At 39.8% G+C, this 17,982-nt stretch overlaps 1 long non-coding RNA gene across 1 annotated transcript; it reads right to left on the reverse strand.

Moving 5' to 3' along the window:
* Positions 1-5,421: 5,421 nt before the first annotated feature.
* On the reverse strand, positions 5,422-17,938 carry LOC131827194 (uncharacterized). Its single transcript, XR_009351941.1, has 3 exons — positions 17,330-17,938; positions 8,884-9,012; positions 5,422-6,016 (listed from the first exon to the last, which is right to left on the reverse strand). It is a non-coding gene; the product is annotated as an uncharacterized LOC131827194 (long non-coding RNA).
* Positions 17,939-17,982: the final 44 nt, after the last annotated feature.

A 17,982-nucleotide genomic window follows, 5' to 3' on the forward strand; every position in this document is an offset into this window, starting at 1 on the left:
TCCGGAATGCTATTTTCAGATTCTTGTTTTTAAATGCATTGCCCAGCTTCCTTTTAGACTCCTTTGGCTGAAGGGATTGCACACTGTCACTGTGTGTGATATGCTAGTCCTGGGAGGCTCCTTATCTACTCTCTGCTCTAACTAGCATTTCCTTCTTTCTGTAAAGGAGCCATACAGAGGGGCAAGAACAAACACAGAGTGGGTCCTGACATTTGCCTGGGCGGACTCTTTGCAGGTAGCGCCCAGGTCTGCTATATTTATTGTTCCCTTACTATAAGTGGAGGTCTGCCGCAGTAAATATATAGCTAATGTGTATTGAAAACTGTGTACCAGGCACTGCTGCGTTAATTTGTAGTAACAGATATACAATTATTTTCCTAGTTTTACAGTAGAGGAAAAAAAACAGAGGAAAACAGCTGTGTTCAAGGCCCTGGAGCTGGGAAGGAAATGGATGTGAACCAGGCCGTGTGGTTCTGAAGTCCATGGTCTTAAACTCTGCTCTAATTGGGTGAAATGAAATCCCAGCGGCAATGGTCTGGGAGAAGTGGTTCAGGGGAGGTGGGTAGGGATCTTTCATTTTTTACTTTATACACTTCTGTAATTGGTTGAGGTGAATATGTAATAAACATGCAAATCTGAGAAAAAAGAATTTAAAAAATTCCAAAATATTTTTGAAAAATCATGCAATGGAAATGACCTTGGAGATGATCTAGCCCAAAGAGTTCTGGAATTGTCTATATATATACATATATATACACACACACACACACATATATATATATACAAACACATATATAAAATTTATTTATTTATTTGAGAGAGAGAGAGAGAGCGCATAAGCTCTCTGTTGGGGGGACAGAGCAAGAGGGAGAAAGGGTCTTAAGGGTCTTAAGCAGACTCCCCACTGAGGACGCTGAGATCATGACCTGAGTCGAAACCAAGAGTCTGACGATTAACTGACTGTGCCACCCAGGTGCCCCTCAAAGAGGAAAATGTCTTGAAGTTGAAGCAACTGCCCCAGGGCACACAGTTAGGTGCTGAGGACAGACTCTGGAGGAGAACTTGGCGGTCTTACCGTGTTTGTTTCTTCCTTTTAACTCCACCTACAGGACAGTATTTAGGCCAGGGTCCCCTGCGGGTGGCGCTGTGGTCTGAGGTGAACTTGCCCTTTCACTTCACCTTCCTTACTTAGCATAATACCCTCAGGGTCTATTCATGTTGTCACAAATGGCAAGATTTCCTTCTTTGTGGTGGTGAAATGATATCCCATTGCACACATATGCCACATCTTTATCTATTGATGTTGTTGAGACCTTAGGTTTCTTCCATGTCTTGGCTATTATGAATAATGCAGCAGTGAACACGGGGGTACAGACATCTCTTTGATATTCCGTTTTCATTTCCTTTGGAATATATACGCAGAAGGACTGCTGGATCACAGTGTAGTTCTATTTTTAGTTTTTTGAGGACCCTCCATATTGTTTTCCATGGTACCTGAAGCAATTTACATTCCCACAACAGTGTACAAATTCCCTTTTCTCCATATCATTGCCAACACTTGTTATCTCTTGTCTTCTCAATTATAGCCATTCTAACAAATGTAAGTCAGAGAAAGACAAATACTGCACATTATCACTTATATGTGGCATCTGAAAAAGCCAAACTTGTAAACACAGAGAAGAAAATAGTGGTTATCCAGGTCTAGGAGGTAGCAAATAGATGAGAAGTTGTTTAAGGATACAGACTGGCAACTAGATCTACATCCTGGAGATCTAGTGCAGAGTATAGTGAATATAAATAGTCACATGTTAGAATCATGGAACTCACTAAGGCACTAGGTATTAACTATTCCCACTACAAAAAAGAAGTAATTATGTGACATGAGAGAGGTGCTAATTATTGTTACAATGACAATCATGACAAATGTAGCAAATCAACACATTGTACACCTTAAATTTATACAATGTTTTGTATCAGATATATTTCAATAATAAAATGAAGTATATCCCTCCCTCATTCTCACCATCTCCTCCCTGCCTGCTTCAAGTACTTGGGGTCTTCATGCTGGCTCCAGGCTGACCACAGTGGCTGTTCTGGGCCCCATTTGGGCCTACTGTTCAGACATGTTCCATATTTTTCTGACGTCCCTCCCAATCAAATCTGCCTCTTGTCCACATCTGCTTCCTTGAGCCTATCTGATCAAGCTGGAAAAATGAATTCAAGTTAAAGAGTTAACGCCTGACACTATTCCCCCCGCCCCGCCCTCACATTTTATAGCTGGATTTTAACAGCAGTCCTCAATGACTTGAAGCAAAGGACTTTTAGAGCCATTGCAGCTGCCAGGCCTGGTGAGTGAAGAATCTATTTAAGAATGTAATGCCTCAGTTAATGTCCTTAGCAGCAAGAAGAATTGCAAAGTAGAAAAAAGAACTAATTGCAGGCAATGGTAAAGTCCAAGGCAAGGCCAGCAGAGACAAGTGATGTCAACCCCAAAGTCCCTTGTCCTTTCTCTTCTCTTTCCCCACTAAAGAACTGCTCTCCTCTCTGACCATTTGCAGAGAAAAGGGGGGCTATGATGTCACCATAGAGAAAACAAATATCAAGGCCTTCAGACAGGAGCTCTTTTCTGGGACAAATGTTTAGTTTTTATAACACCATCTAGTGTCTCACTTTTTTCGATGATTTTGCCCTTTCTTCAAAATAAGAGAGTGGTCATTTCCTCCTCCTGATTCCCTGAAGGCAATGTGGCAGACAAATCACTATTGTGTTGTTCTGGGATCACAGGGCATGCTGCTTGGATGTTATGTTTCCTGGGAACATTTCTTCTCTGTAAATGCCTTCTGAAGCCCAGGCCACTTCCTGTCTTGAGTCGCACAGTAGGCTGTGGTGGCCAAAGAGGAAGTGAGGGTCAGGGAGCAATTTTGATCCTCATCCTGTATTTAGGATTCTAGCTTCCCTTCACCTCCCCAGAGGTTTTGTTCTCGAAAACAGCACTTGTTTTCCACAGAACAAAGGTTTCTGGAAAGCAGGAAGGCCATCCTGGCAGAGCCCTGCGTAGAGTCAAGAGTAGGGAGCAAGGTTCTAGATGCTTCATTGGTGTGCTTCTGCTAGGGGGGCCTAGCAGAGGGAGGCCGAGCTAGGATTCAGGGCATGGGATGCCAAAGGGCCATCCCAGGAGGTCAGACTGCACCCATGTCTAGCAGGACAGGGCTCCAGTCAGAAATTGCAGGGACTCTGTGATTAGGAAGGACCTTTAGGAACACACTTATATTTCTTTGGGTCTCTGTCACCTAAGAAATAAGGATAGTAACACTTTCCCCTCTTACCTTGCAGAGGTAGTATACAGATAAAAATAATTAACTTGGTAAATAAAAGAGAGTAAAAGCAAAGGTTATTAGTGTTGGGAAAATACAAAAGATTACCATGCTCCCTCTACCACTCTACCGTACGTGTTCTGTCGAGACAGAATGTCCACCTTCCTGGAGACCAGGGAGGACAGCTCGTAAAGTAAGATGCCAGTCCCTTCCTTGTAGAACCTGGGTCCTGAGATGACCCCCTGGATTATGTGTGGGGCTCAGTATTTCCAAAGTGGATGCTATTAGAAGATATTACTAGATATTCTGGGAAAACATGTTTTATGCTCAAATTAATTTGGGAAACACTGGATTAAAAATTAAGCATATTCATTACTGCAGATTTTCTCAGAGCCTTTAGTATGCTAATTGCATTGAGAGTCCCAAAGAGAAGGACATAAAATAAAGACTTTCCCAGATGTTTTTGATCATAAAAGAATATTATTCTCGTGGCACAAGTATTAATGAGTCTCAGAACAGAATGGTAAATGCTGATGCTCATTCTTACGCCTTCGGCTATACAAAATTTCTATAGTCTTTATTGATTTTGACAAAGTAAGATAATGCTGTTCTTGATATCAACTTCATTTTAAAAACATGGCTAAAATTCATTCTCTCAAACTTCTACTTCTGAGGAGATGGACATACTTTTCCCTATTCCTTCTGCAAACTACAACTGAAAACATAGATATTGCATACAAACCAAACATAAGAAGACTTTGAAAAGTAAAGAAAAGAAGGCAGTTGGGTGCCTGGGTGGCTCAGTGGGTTAAGCCTCTGCCTTTGGCTCAGGTCATGAACCCAGGGCCCTGGAATCGAGTCCTGCATCGGGCTCTCTGCTCAGCGGGGAGCCTGCTTCTCCTCATCTCTCTCTGTCTGTCTCTCTGCCTACTTATGATCTCTCTCTCTGTCAAATAAATAAATAAAATCTTAAAAAGAAAAGAAAACAAAAGAAGGCAGATAGGCTAGAAAACTTAGGACTTGAGGAAAGACACAATGATGAGTTCTCTGAGTTTTCTTTTTGCCTCAAATATCCAAGATTTGGAGCTGTAGAAATTCAAAACAGCAATAAGCACAGGCAAAAGAAGTTCCTGCACAAGTCTGTTTTCTCTAGCCAAAGGACCTGAAAAGTGGCCTTCTAAGCCAGAAAACTTTTATTTTTTATTTTTAATATATTTATTAATTTGTTTGAGAGAGAGAGCAGGGGGAAGGGCAGAGGAGAGAGAGAGAGAATCCTTAAGCAGACTCCCACTGATCCCAGGACCCTGAGATCATGACCTGAGACGAAACCAAGCTTTGGACTCTCAATCAAATGAGCCACCCAGGCACCCCTAAGACAGAAGACTTTTAGATAGTAACAACTCTACTCCAATAACAGAGAAACATATTGTGTCCCCTCCTCCACATTTAGTAGTAAAGGTCAAGTGGCGAGCCTAGATTTCCACCCTCATGAAGCTATAATGAGGAGCTCCAACCGCCCCCCCCCCTCCACCAAAGTGATACTGGAGAAAGCCAAGGAGGGAGGCAGAACTTTTACCCCTGCTGGCTGGTAATGTTGCACCCTCCTCTCCCACAGTGTTAATGGAGACCACATAGGGAGCCTGGAGTTCTACCCTGACCTAAGAGTAATATTGTATCTCCTGCTCCCTCCCCCATCCCTGGCTGGGTAGCATCACAGGAGACCTAATGGAGAGTCAGGATTTTTACTACTGTCCAGTGGCAAAAAGACTATCCCCAACAATGATGTCAATGGAGACCATGTTAGGAGCTAGAACTCCCACCTGGCAATAATAAGGAGCCCCATCACTTCCAGATATCAAGGGAGGCTGGATGGGAAACCTGGAATAGCACCTCCACATGGCAATAATGATGCAGCTTGAGTACCCCCTTCCCCTGCTAGTGAAGTGTCAAAGGATACTAGCTAAAACAGAAAACAATATAAAAATGTCCAAGTTTCAATTAGAAATCACTCATCATACCAAAAAACCAAAAAGCTCTCACACTGAATGCAAAAAGACAACTGACAAATGCAACACTGAAATAACAGAGATGTTGGAATTATCTCATGATTATTTTATTTTGTTTTTTAGTAATCTCTATACCAAATGTGGGGCTCAAAGTCATGACCTGATATCAAGAGTCACTAAGCCAGCTAGGTGTCCCTGATGATTTTAATGCAATCATGATCAAAATGCTTTACGAAGACATTATGAACATGCTGGAAACAAATGGAAGAAGAGAAAATCCCAGTAATGAAACAGAAAGTATCGGCAATGCAATATAAGAATAATATAATTAATTAATAATATAATACAATGTAAATAAAAAATCAAAAGGAAATTTGGAACTGAAAAACACAATAACTAAAATAAAAAACCTCAATATATAGGCTCAACAGCAGAACAAAAGCAACAGAACAAAGAACAAGAAATATAAAACGACGGATTTAAGAAGCTGAGGGAAATACAAATGAGATAAACTCAAATCCACATCAAGACACATAATAATCAAATTTCTAAAAACCAAAGACAAACAAAATAATCTTGAAAGCAACCAGAGAAAAACAATACCACATCTATAGGAAAAAACTTATTTGAATGACAGCGCATCTCTCATCAGAAACAATGGAGGCCAGAAGGAATCAGCATGACTGTTTTAAAGTTCTGAAAGAAAATAATTAGCATTAAGGTTAGTGTTCTATAGCCAGTAAAAATATTCTTCAGAAATGAAAGGAAAATCAAGATACTCTGAAGTGAAGGAAAACCAAAAGAAATTGTTGCAAGCAGACCTATCCTGAAAGAATGGCTAAAGGAAATTCTCTAAACAGAAAGGAAATGAAAAAAAAGGAATTTCAGAATTCTTCTTTTCTTCAGAAAAGAAGAAAGAATATGGTAAGCAAAAATACTGATAATTACAATAGTCCTTACATAGCCTTTGGAGTTTTCTAAATTACAATATGCAAAAATTACAATATGTCTAACATGGTTCTTAATGTATGTAGAGGAAATATTTAAGGTAGTTATATTGTAAACAGAGGAAGATAAAGGATATAAAAGGAGGTAAAGTAAAGTTTCTATACTTCCCTCAAGCTGGTAAAATGACAATACCAGTATAGCGTTATAAATTATGTATGTACAATGTAATGCCTAGAGCAACCACCAAAAAGCTATACAAAAAAATACACTAAAAAATTATAGGTAAATCCAAATGGAATTCTACATAATGTTTAAGCAAGCCACTGGAAATCAGAAAAACGAAAAAGATCAATTAAAAATAGAGAGAACGAACATTAAAAAAATGGCAAGCTTAACTCTTAACGTGTTAATAATTGCTTTAACTGTATAGAGTCTAAAAACATAAATTAAAAAGCAGAGAATGGCAAAGTGGATCAAAAAAACATGACCCAATTCTATGCTGTCTATAAGAAACTCACTTCAAATATGATGATGAAGGCGGGTCAAAAGTAAAAGGATAGAATCACTTCACATCCATTAGTATGGCTATTAAAACAAAAACCAAAAGAAAAGAACAAGTGTTGATGAGGGTATGTAGGAACTGGACCCTTTGTGCATTGCTGATGAAAAAGTGAACTGCTGCAGCCACTATGGAAAATGATATGGTGGTTCCTCAAAAAATTTAACATAGAATTACTCTTCATTTGGCCCAGCAATTCTACTTCCAGGCATGAACCTAAAGGAAATGAAAGTGGGGATTGCAATAGCTATTTGGACATCTATATTTATAGAAGCACCATTTACAATAGCCAAAAGGTGGAAGCAGCCCAAGTGTCCACTGAAGGATGAACAGATAAGTCAAATGTGGTATATACATATAATGGAATGTTATTCGGCCTTGAAAAGGAAGGAAATCCTGACACATGCTAACACATGGATGGACCTTGAAGACATTATACTAAGTGAAAGAAGCCAGTCACAAAAGGACATATACAGTGTGAGTCCACTTATATGAGGTACGTAGTCAGATTTAAAGAGGTAGAAAGTAGAATGGTGGTTTTTAGCGACTAGTGGGGATAGGAAAATAGGGAGCTATGGTTTCATCATATAGGAATTTCAGTTTGGGAACATAAAAGGGTTCTGGATGTGGGGATGGTTGCACAACCATGTGAAAGCACTTAATGCCACTGAATTGTACACTTAGAAATGGTTAGAATTATAAAAAATAAAAATGTCAAAGCACAGAAAAAAGCATGTAAACATTAATCGAAAGAAAGCAGGAATGATTATATTAATATTAGATAAAGTACATATCAGAACAAAAAAAAAAAAAATGACCAGAGACAGAGAGGGACATTATGTCATGATAAAAAGAGCAATTCACCAACAAAACAATTTAGCAACACTCAATGTGCACCCACCAAACAGCTGCAAAATATGTGGAGCAAAAATGAACAGAAGAGACAGGAGAAATAGACAAATATGTGACTATCACAGGAGACCTTACAACCCCTCTCTTTCAACACCTGATATTAACAACTTTGCTGGGATATCTGAATCTGATTCTGACACTCGCTGTCTCTTCAAATTGTATTTTCTGGCTTTTAGTATGTCTTGTAGTTTTTTGTTGAAAGCCAGACACGATGTACTGGGAAAAAGAACTGAGGTAAAGGGCTTTTAGTGCTGTAGGGGTGAAGTATGGAGGGAGGAGGGTATTTTACAGTCTTGTGACTAGAACTCAGTCTGTCAGTGATTCTGTGCTCCTGGACTGTAACCTTCACACGTGCTCCTCAGTTACCCCCAATTTAGGTGGGACAGGAAGTCAAGGGGTGTTGAGTTAAGTATCTGTCTTCTCTCAGGCTCATTAGGCTCTGTTAGGACCTCGGTACATAAGGCTCTGATAAAACAGTTTCCCTTGAGGGCAGGCCTTGTTAAGAATAGATTATTCTCATGTGTTTTAAAATGACACTCTTTGGGGCACCTGGGTGGCTCAGTGGGTTAAAGCCGCTGCCTTCGGCTCAGGTCATGGTCCCAGGGTCCTGGGATCGAGCCCCGCATCGGACTTCCTGCTCGGCGGGGAGCCTGCTTCCTCCTCTCTCTCTATCTGCCTGCCTCTCTGCCTACTTGTGGTCTGTCAAACAAATAAATAAAAATTAAAAAAAAATTTTTTAAATAAAATAAAATAAAATAAAATGACACTCTTTCCCCTCTCCCCAGAAGCCTGAGGAGATATTCACTGTGAGAACCTGGGAGGGCTTACAAAAATGTGTTCCTCCTCCACTAAAACTGGAGTCCCCTGGAGTTCTCGACTGTTAGAGTTGAGACTGATGAATTATTGAGCTTCCACCAATTCATTGACTACAGATGAGGTATTCCTACCCAGCAATGGTTCCCACAGAAGTTTTGCTCTGAGGGCAATTTCCATTTCCAGGATCACAACCAAAAATTTGTGTCACTTTGGCAAATGTTCCCTGGAGGCAAAACAGCCCCCTGGTTGAGAACCACTGCAGTAGACAGAGAAGCATGTGACCTTGGAGACAACTGCTCTGAAAAATCAGGAACACTTAGGTTTTTACCTTTTGGGTTGTACTACAGGCTGCTAAGAGACAGGTAATAAAACTGATTTGATGATGCTCTTGTTTCTTCTGATGATTTCTCTCTTTCTGCTGTGGAAAATTCTATAGCTCATCTTCTTCCAAGGCTGCCTGGTGAGAGAGAGAGAGAGAGAGAAGACAGGTGGTTGTTAAACCCAACATGGCCTTACCTGGCCTTGGGTGGAGCCCTCCTAGGAGGTCATATTAGAAATCAGTTCCCCATGGGGCCATATTTTCTGTGGGGGGAAGGGGAGTCACACACCTGAACCTAATTTGGCTTTTGGGGGAATAACTATGAGAGACAGGGGAGAGGAATGCTGAATGTAGGTACAGCTCAATTCCTTGGAGGCCCAATTTCCCTTCAGAAGAATATATCTGGTTCAAACCAGACTTACACATCCATTAATTTTTCCCCCTTTAATCTTGACATTGTTTGTTTTCATTGCTGAAGAGTCAGCTCAGTAATTGTTGAGGTGTAGCTGCTTTTTAAATTTGTAGTGACAGGAATCCCTAATTTCTGTGTACCTAATGGGAACCACAGATCATCCCTGCCTTCATTGGAGTCCCTCATCAGGGCTTTAACATTTCAGTCGGGGCCAGGGAGACAAGAAATGCCCAAAGACAAACCACAAGGAGGGGAAGCAAGACATCTGGGCGATTCACAAGAATAACCCGAAAACAGCTATTTGTCTTGATTTCTTTTTTTTTTTTTTTTCCCTGCCTTGGTTCTTTGGGTGGGAAAGCCATGCATAAAACTGAATCAGCAGTCAGCACATCACCTGGCTTCTGGCAGTATTTGGAGCATCTCTGCCCTTTCTCAGGTTTCTGGTGTCCAGCAGACAATAAGACACCAACTGTCGCATATTTGGTAGGAGAACTCACCAAGGCCCTTTGTGGCCCTGCCCTTAGACATGGACAAAAGGGGTTTCTGCTCTAGGCTTGGTACATAACACACACAGCCCTAGGTCACTCAGGACCTGGTGGCTTTGCTGAGAGAGCCTAGACCCAACTGGGTCTCATCAACAACTGCTATCCTTATCAGTACTGCTCAGGACCCACAGAGAAGCTTCTCCATACCTCTTGCACTATAAACTTACAACCAAACACTGTTACAGAAGGCCAGGAAAGTGTATGTAGAACAGTGGCCTAGACCAGAGACAGATCTTGTTTTAGAATGCAGGAAGAATTTCAATAGCGAAAATGCTTAAGAAAAAGAAAAGTTATAAAACAGTGTGTCAAATCTTCATTCTCAGGTGGTATGAATGCAGTAGACTGCCCTATCACAAAGTATCATATCCCACTTGCGGCAGGCACCCAGTTAAATTTGTTTCTCAAGTTCTCCCCTGTCATCTTGGGGGTCTGCACTTTATTCCGGAAGGACAGTTGGAGTCTAGCACAGTGTGGTTCTGAAAAGTAGTAATGAAGCGAAATTGTTTCAGGGGGCAGAAGTTCAGTCTGCAAATCTGGTTGTACACTTCTACAGAAGGACAGGTGGCCTGAAATTTAGATCCAGCCCTGTGTAGTCCATTTGGGCTGCTATAACAAAATACCACAGACTGGCTGGCTTATAAACAAACTTATTTCTCAAGTTCTGAGGCTGGGAAGTCTAAGATTAAGGTATTGGCAGATTCAGTGACTGGTGGGGGCCCATTTCCTGGTTCTTAGATGGCCATCTTTTTGCTGTATGTTTATATGGCAGAAGGGGTAAGGGAATTCTTTGGTATCTCTTTCACAAGGGCAGGAATTCCATTTGTGAGGACTCAATACTCGTGACCTTACCACCTCCCAATTTCCCCTCCTGATATCCTCACATTGGGGATTAGGTTCCAATAATTTTGGAGGAAACACAAATACTCACTCCATGGCAAACCCTATGCTTAATTTTCTTCTGAATTATTGTGTAGTCTCTTGAACTATTCATTTATAGTTTTCCTCCTTTTTGCTTCTCTGGGCTGCATTCTGGGTAATTTGTTTAGAACTACTGTCTAGTTCAGTAATTCATACATCAGGTCCAGTAAGCTACTTAACCTTTCAATTGGTATTGTTCATTTAAATTATATTACTTTTCATTTCTAGGAAATCTATTTGGGTCTTTAAAAAATATAAGCCATCATTTTAAAGCATCTTGCTCTGTGGACATTTAAATGTTATTTCTTTAATGATATTAAATATGTATTTGGCATTATTGTCTCTGATGATGTCAACATTTGATGCATTTTTACACCTGTTTTTCTTATTTGTAGTTTCTACTGACTCTTATTCAGGGTGGCTTATTTACTTGTGCATTATGTAATTTAATAATATTATATAATCTATTTTTAGTTAATTATTATAAAGAGTGTAAATTCTGTATCTAGATTCATTTTTTTTTTTTTTGAATGTGGATACCCTGACATTCTAGCACCATTTGTTGAAAGACTATTTTTGCTCCATTGTATTGCCCTTGCAATACAATTTGTCAAAGATTAGTTGACTCCATTTATGTGGGTTTATTTCTGGGAAAGCTCTCTGTTCTGTTCCATGAATCTGTTTGTTTCTTCTTGAGTATTACAACTGTCTTGATTACCGTAGCTTTACAGTAAGTCTTAAAGTTGGGTAGTGTCAGTTTTCTGACTTTGTTCTTCTCTTTCAATAGTAAGTTGGCTGGGATGCCTGGGTGGTTCAGTCAGTTGAGCATCTGACTCTTGATTTCAGCTCAGGTCATCAACTCGGGGTCATGGGATTAAGTCCCTTGTCGGGCTCCACACCTGATGGGAAGTCTGCCTGGGATTCTCTTTCTCTCTCTCCCTCTGTCTCTACTCCCCTCCTGCCAACCCCCCCACCCCCACCCATGCTCTCTGTCTCAAATAAATAAATACATCTTTAAAAAAATGTTAGTTCACTATTCTGGTTCTTCTGCCTCTCCATAAAAACTTTAGTTTATTGATATTCACAAAATGACTGGCTGGGATTCTGAATAGGATTGCATTGAATTTGTAGATCAAGTTGGGAAGAACTGGCATTTGACAATATTGAGTATTCCTAACCATGAAGATGGAATATCCCTCCATTTATTTAGTTCTTCTTCGCTGTCTTTCAACAGAGTTTTGCAGTTTTCCTCATAAAGATTTTTTTTACATATTTTGTTCAATTTACACTTAAGTATTTCATTTTTTGGGGGATCCCAATGTAAATGGCCATGTGTTTTTAATTTCAAATTCTACTTGTTTATTACTAGTATAAAGGAAAGCAAATGATTTTATTAACTTTGTATCCTGCAACATTGCTACAATCATTTATAAGTTCCAGATTTTTTGTCATTTATTCAGATTTTCTGCATATACAAAATGTCATTTTAAAACAAAGAGTTTTATTTCTTCCTTTCCAGTCTGCCTACATTTTATTTCCATTTCTTGTGTATTTCATTAGCTAGGACTTCTAGTATGGTGTTAAAAAGCAGTTGTGAAAGGGATATCCTCGCCTTGTTCATGATGTCAGAGGGAAATCTTCAGGTTTCTCACTATCAAGTAAGCTATAGGTTTTTTTGGTAGATGTTCCTTATCAGTTTGAGGAAGTTCCCCTCTATTCCTAGTTTGCTGAGATAATTTTGTTTTTACAATCCTCAAATATCTCTCTGGCCAGATAAACAGTGTTTATTTCAAATCCCAAAGGGCTGACTACTCACTGGTCATGAATATTTAAAAATTATACACACATACACATACACACACAGACACACTTTCTGTACCGTGGTAAAAAACTGTAACTTGAAGTTCACTATCTTGACAATTTTTAAGTGTATGATTCAATATATTATTAGCATATTATTAATATATATTAACATTGTATATGTAGCTAACATATTGTTATAGTGTTAAATATATTCACATTTTTGTGAAACAGATCTCCAGAATTTTCTCATCTTACACTGAAACTCTATACCTATTAAACAACAACTTCTCCTTTCTTCCTCCTTCTAACCTTTGGTAACCACCATTCTACTTTAAATTTCTATATATTAGACTACTTTAGCTACATCATATAAGTGGATTCATGCAATATTTCTTCCTTTCTTTCTTTCTTTTTTAATAACTGGCTTATTTCACTTAGCATAATGTCCTTCAGGCTCACCCATTTTGTAGCATACGACAGGATTTCTTTTTTTCAAAGGCTCAGTAATATTCCATCATATGTACAGACCACATTTGGTTTACCAATTCATCCATCAAAGGACATTTGGATTGTTTCCATCTCTTGGCTATTGTAAATAGTGCCATTATGAATATTAGTGTGCAAATATCTCTTCAAGGGCTCGCTTTCAATTTTCTTCAGTATATACCCAGAAATGTGGTTGCTGGGTCACATGACAGTTTTATTTTTGTTTTTTGAGCATGCTCCATACTGTTTTCCATGGTAGCTGCACCAATTTACAATCCCACAAATAGTGTACAAGGGTTCCAATTTTTCCACACCCTTGCCAACATTTGTCTTTTTAAATTGTTTTTTATTTTTTAAAAGATTTTATTTAAAAAAATATTTTGTTTTTAAGAAATCTCTGTACCCAACATAGGGCTTGAATTCACAACCCTGAGATCAAGAGTCACAGGCTCTCCTGTTTTTTTGGTAGTAACCTTGTAACCTTGGTAGTAACAAGGGTAGTAACCCTTGTTTTTTGGTAGTAACCATTCTGATGGGTGTAAGCTGAAATCTCATTGTGGTTTTTTTTTTTTTTTTTTTTAAGATTTTATTTATTTATTTGACGGAGATCACAAGTAGGAAGAGAGGCAGGCAGAGAGGAGAGAAGGAAGCAGGCTCCCTGCTGAGTAGAGAGCCCGATGTGGGGCTCAATCCCAGGACCCTGGGATCATGACCTGAGCTGAAGGCAGGGGCTTTAACCCACTGAGCCACTCAGGCGCCCTGATATGGGGTTCTTAACAATAGTAGGGAGCAGTGTATTCACAATAGTTGCACATAGTAACTGGGGAACTTTGCAGTATTGATCTATGTTACTTTAAATTTGTACATATAATGATTTATAGGTAATATGCATAAAGCATAAAAATAATTATTTTGGTAACTAGGTGCACAAGCATCTAGAATTGCAAAGTTTCATTTTTATTGAAATAGGTAGTAAGGTTTAATCAAATTTCAAAAGTGAAATTGATGTCAGCTTTATTTAAATTCTTAGATTAAAAATTTTCTATTTATTAATTAGAATTTATATTTTGCCTTCTATACTTTTGAATATATTAGGAGGAAGATATTTTGGAAACATGAAAAGTAATTTATATTTTTGATCTTTACATGCACTTTAGTTTGCATTTTAGTAAAAATATATACCTACACTTTGAATATACCGTCCTTTAAAGAAAATTACATTTTATTAAATAATTTTTAATATGACTAGAACGCATATTATATAAAAGTACTGATCATAATCACATCATTAATGATTTTGCCAAAATGAAGGCAAGAAGGTATTATATGAAAAAAATGTTTACAATAATGAATTATGTTTATTATCCTTCCAAATAATGCTGCCCTCAAGATATATGCAATAACTAAAATCAGTCATATCTGATATTTTATAAACTTTCAGTCATATATAAACCATACCTGTAGGCATGGTTTAAAGTTTTTGTTGTTATGAAGAATATCTCTTGTTGAGATAAATATATGAAACATTTCATATAACAATATTAGCAGATTTAGATCTTAAATGTCTATATATTTAAATGATATGTGGGCCTCTGTTTGTATCTCCCTGTGCACCATCAATGTTAAGGGTAGCCCTGCACTTTTGTGCCTCTAGTCATGTTAGAAGGAAAGCAAACCAATGACAAGCACTTACGCATAGGCCAGGCACTATGCGAAGTGCTTACATGCGCTATCTATCTCAGCAAATCCCACAGCAACGCATTCTATAGGTGATGAACCTAAATCTCAGTGGGCCATGTGCTTTGCTGGAGGCCACTCTGCTAGTTAGTGGGTGAGGGTGGACTCTGTCCTATCCACTCAACCCCACAATCAGAACTTCTAACCCACACCTCATAAACACAAGTTCTTACACAGGAAGCTGGTAGTGGCTACTGCCATGGTATATAGCAAGATCCTCAGGGTTTCATTTTCTCTCATTTTAACCCAAGGCAGAAAAGTTGTTAGCTCCGTCTGACTGTTCACCTGGGGACTCTACAGAACCAGGACCCATCTGGGTCCTCCTTATCTAGAACCATCTCTTGCTTGGTCCTAAGAGGCTGACCAAGGGAGCATCTCTGGCACAGGTGCAGCGTGTCACCTTTATGCTCATATCTACCAGAGCTGGTGTCTGTCTTTCCCTCTGTTCTCCTTTGTGTCTGAACTTCAAACCTCCCCAGGGCCAAGATAAAAGACTGTTTCATCCTCCTCCCATGTGTGAAGAAAAATAAAAAAATAGCTCTTCTTGGCTCATTCATATCATGGACCTACTCAAACCCTGCAGGAGAACAGGACATGGATTATAGATAAAGCTTAAATCCATTTTTGAAGGAATTAGGTGGCTTACAAATGAAGGCAATATCTGCGTTTGCACAATGGCTACCTTGGGGCCCTTATGGCTTTAATGAAATTCCATACATCAAAGCTCTTTAAAAACTTCTGAGTCAAGAACATGCAAACTGACCTCTACTCCTCTGGGCTCCAGTAATCACAGTGAGAAGCGATAGGAGTGGGGAGGAATGGGTATCAGCCAGGCCAGAGGACGGGGGGGTCCCTGAGAAGTGGATCCTCGTGATCATATACATGATACTCCCAGGAGCAGGGAGACCCATCCAACCCTCCACCCTTCTCAGGTATATACAGAGTTAGAAGGAACTGGGCTGATCATCTAAAGTAGCAGTTCTCCAAACGTGTTACTGTGACCCTGGGGCCCTACAGACCTTCTCAGGGGGTTCACAAGATCAAAATTATTATTTTCATAATATTAATATGTCATTTTCCTTTTTCACCCTTATTCTCTCATCAGCATACAGTGGCACATTTTGAAGACCAGATGACGTGTGATGTCAGAACAGACTGAAGCTGGAACTGGGTAGGAGGATATACCTATATTCTATTAAGCCAGGCATTAAGGAGATTTTCAAAAATGTAAAGCAGGCGCCTGGGTGGCTCAGTGGGTTAAACCACTGCCTTCGGCTCAGGTCGTGATCTCAGGGTCCTGGGATCAAGTCCCGAATCGGGCTCTCTGCTCAGCAGGGAGCCTGCTTCCCTCTCTCTCTCTGCCTGCCTCTCTGCCTACTTGTGATCTCTGTCAAATAAATAAATAAAAATCTTAAAAAAAAAATGTAAAGCAATGCCATTCTTCTTACTGATTTATTTTGTTTTGGAAAATGATAGTTACTTTTCCTAAAATGTGTAGTTTATGTTAGCATGTAATGGGTTTTTTAAAAAATAAATTATTAAATATTTACAAGTTTTGAGCTTTTAATTTCTAATATCATAAATATCAATAGATATAGCCCACATATACAAGAATACTTCGGGTATTCTCAATATGTTTTAAGAACATAAAGGGATCCTGAGACCAGAAAGTTTGATAACTACTGAAGCTATGAGTATACAGAACATCCCTACATCATTCAGAATCAGTACCTAGGGTCATATTACATGCCTATTCCCTACAGCTACAGAATAAATAAATGGGTTTAGATTTTAATTAGGCTACCTTATATTTAAGGGGATCTTAGAGTCTAAGAAGATAAATTTTAATTATAAAAGTACAGAATATGTAAGTAAAAAAGAAACCTCACCTATGAGTGAGGGAAAAAACAAAAAAAAAAAACCTTTTATCTACTTTCACATTGCACAGAGTTCTGCTGAATACTGTTTCTAAAATAGGTACTCCTACCCCAAAGAAAAGGTTTTTTGGTTTAATAAACTTGAGAAATACTGGACTTCTGAATCCAGTGTTTACCACAAAGTTCTCAGAGCCTTCAATATAAGCGTTAAAGATATTGTGACATCTCTGAGACACACCATGCTGCATTTTCCAGACTCATCTGACAATAAAGCTCTCCTTAGGGACAATTTTGTAGAACTCATCTTTCAAGGAACGTGGAAAACTTCTCCACTTGGCAAAAGGATGAAGAGGTCTTCTGTGTGCTGAGAGCTGCTTAGAACAGGGAAATCCACCTGCTTGCTTCAGGAAGGTAAGTTAGGGAAGCCTGCATCCTCACCCAGAGGTCTGCAGGAGTGTCTGGCTAGGGGTGGTACCGGCTGGGAAGTGTACACCCAGACCAAAGTGATTAATGAGTCAGGGGGATAGAGAGGTGACTTGAAAGCCCAAGTCAGACCTTGGGGAACAGCAGAAGTGGAGGCTTTCTAGAGGAGAACTGGGGAGGAGAGAGAACGCCCCAGAATGGGGACAGTGACAGACTGAGGGAAACCTATGGCAGGTCTGACCCACCCTACTCACCTAGCCACAGGCAGGAAGCTGGAATGGAGTTTCCACGTTGGTCCACAAAAGATGAGACGTCTGCACTAACCCCCAGAGTGCCATGGCTGCTCAGAGGAGCTCCTGCCCCTTCTTCCCTGCTCTCTCCAGTAGAGGAGCAGTTATTAATCCGACAGGCGACAGCCGAGAGACTGATACTCATTTAGGAAGGTGGCTCTGGCAGCAGATCTTTGCCATTGTCACCTGGGGTGACTTTCTTAACCTCCCTCTACTGGGCTTCCTCATCTATAAAATGGAGTCAACAGTGGCACCTGCCTCATAACCTCTGAGTAAAACAATCCATTGTGGCGTTATTTCTTGAGCCACATTTCACCTCGGGGTGGGGGGTGCGGGGAGCACTGGGCTCAAGGGGGCGGCCCAGCCTCTACAATGCTCAGACGTTCTTTCCCTGCCAGGACTCCTGCAATGCAGCCTTTCTCTAGTTTCCCTTCCAACCTCTGACGGGAGGGAAGTTCTGCTCAGACCTGCATCGTGGACTTGACTATCAATGTAGGGAGGCGAAAAGAAAATAGCGAAATCTGACTTCCACAGTCAGGTCTTGAGCCATGCACAGCCGAAAGAGCACACCGGAAGCTGGTTCCTGGGTTCCGGTGCAGTCCGGGCATGTGAGGCGG

The sequence above is a fragment of the Mustela lutreola genome, chromosome 3, assembly GCF_030435805.1.
Source record: "Mustela lutreola isolate mMusLut2 chromosome 3, mMusLut2.pri, whole genome shotgun sequence".
Classification (NCBI taxonomy): domain Eukaryota; kingdom Metazoa; phylum Chordata; class Mammalia; order Carnivora; family Mustelidae; genus Mustela; species Mustela lutreola.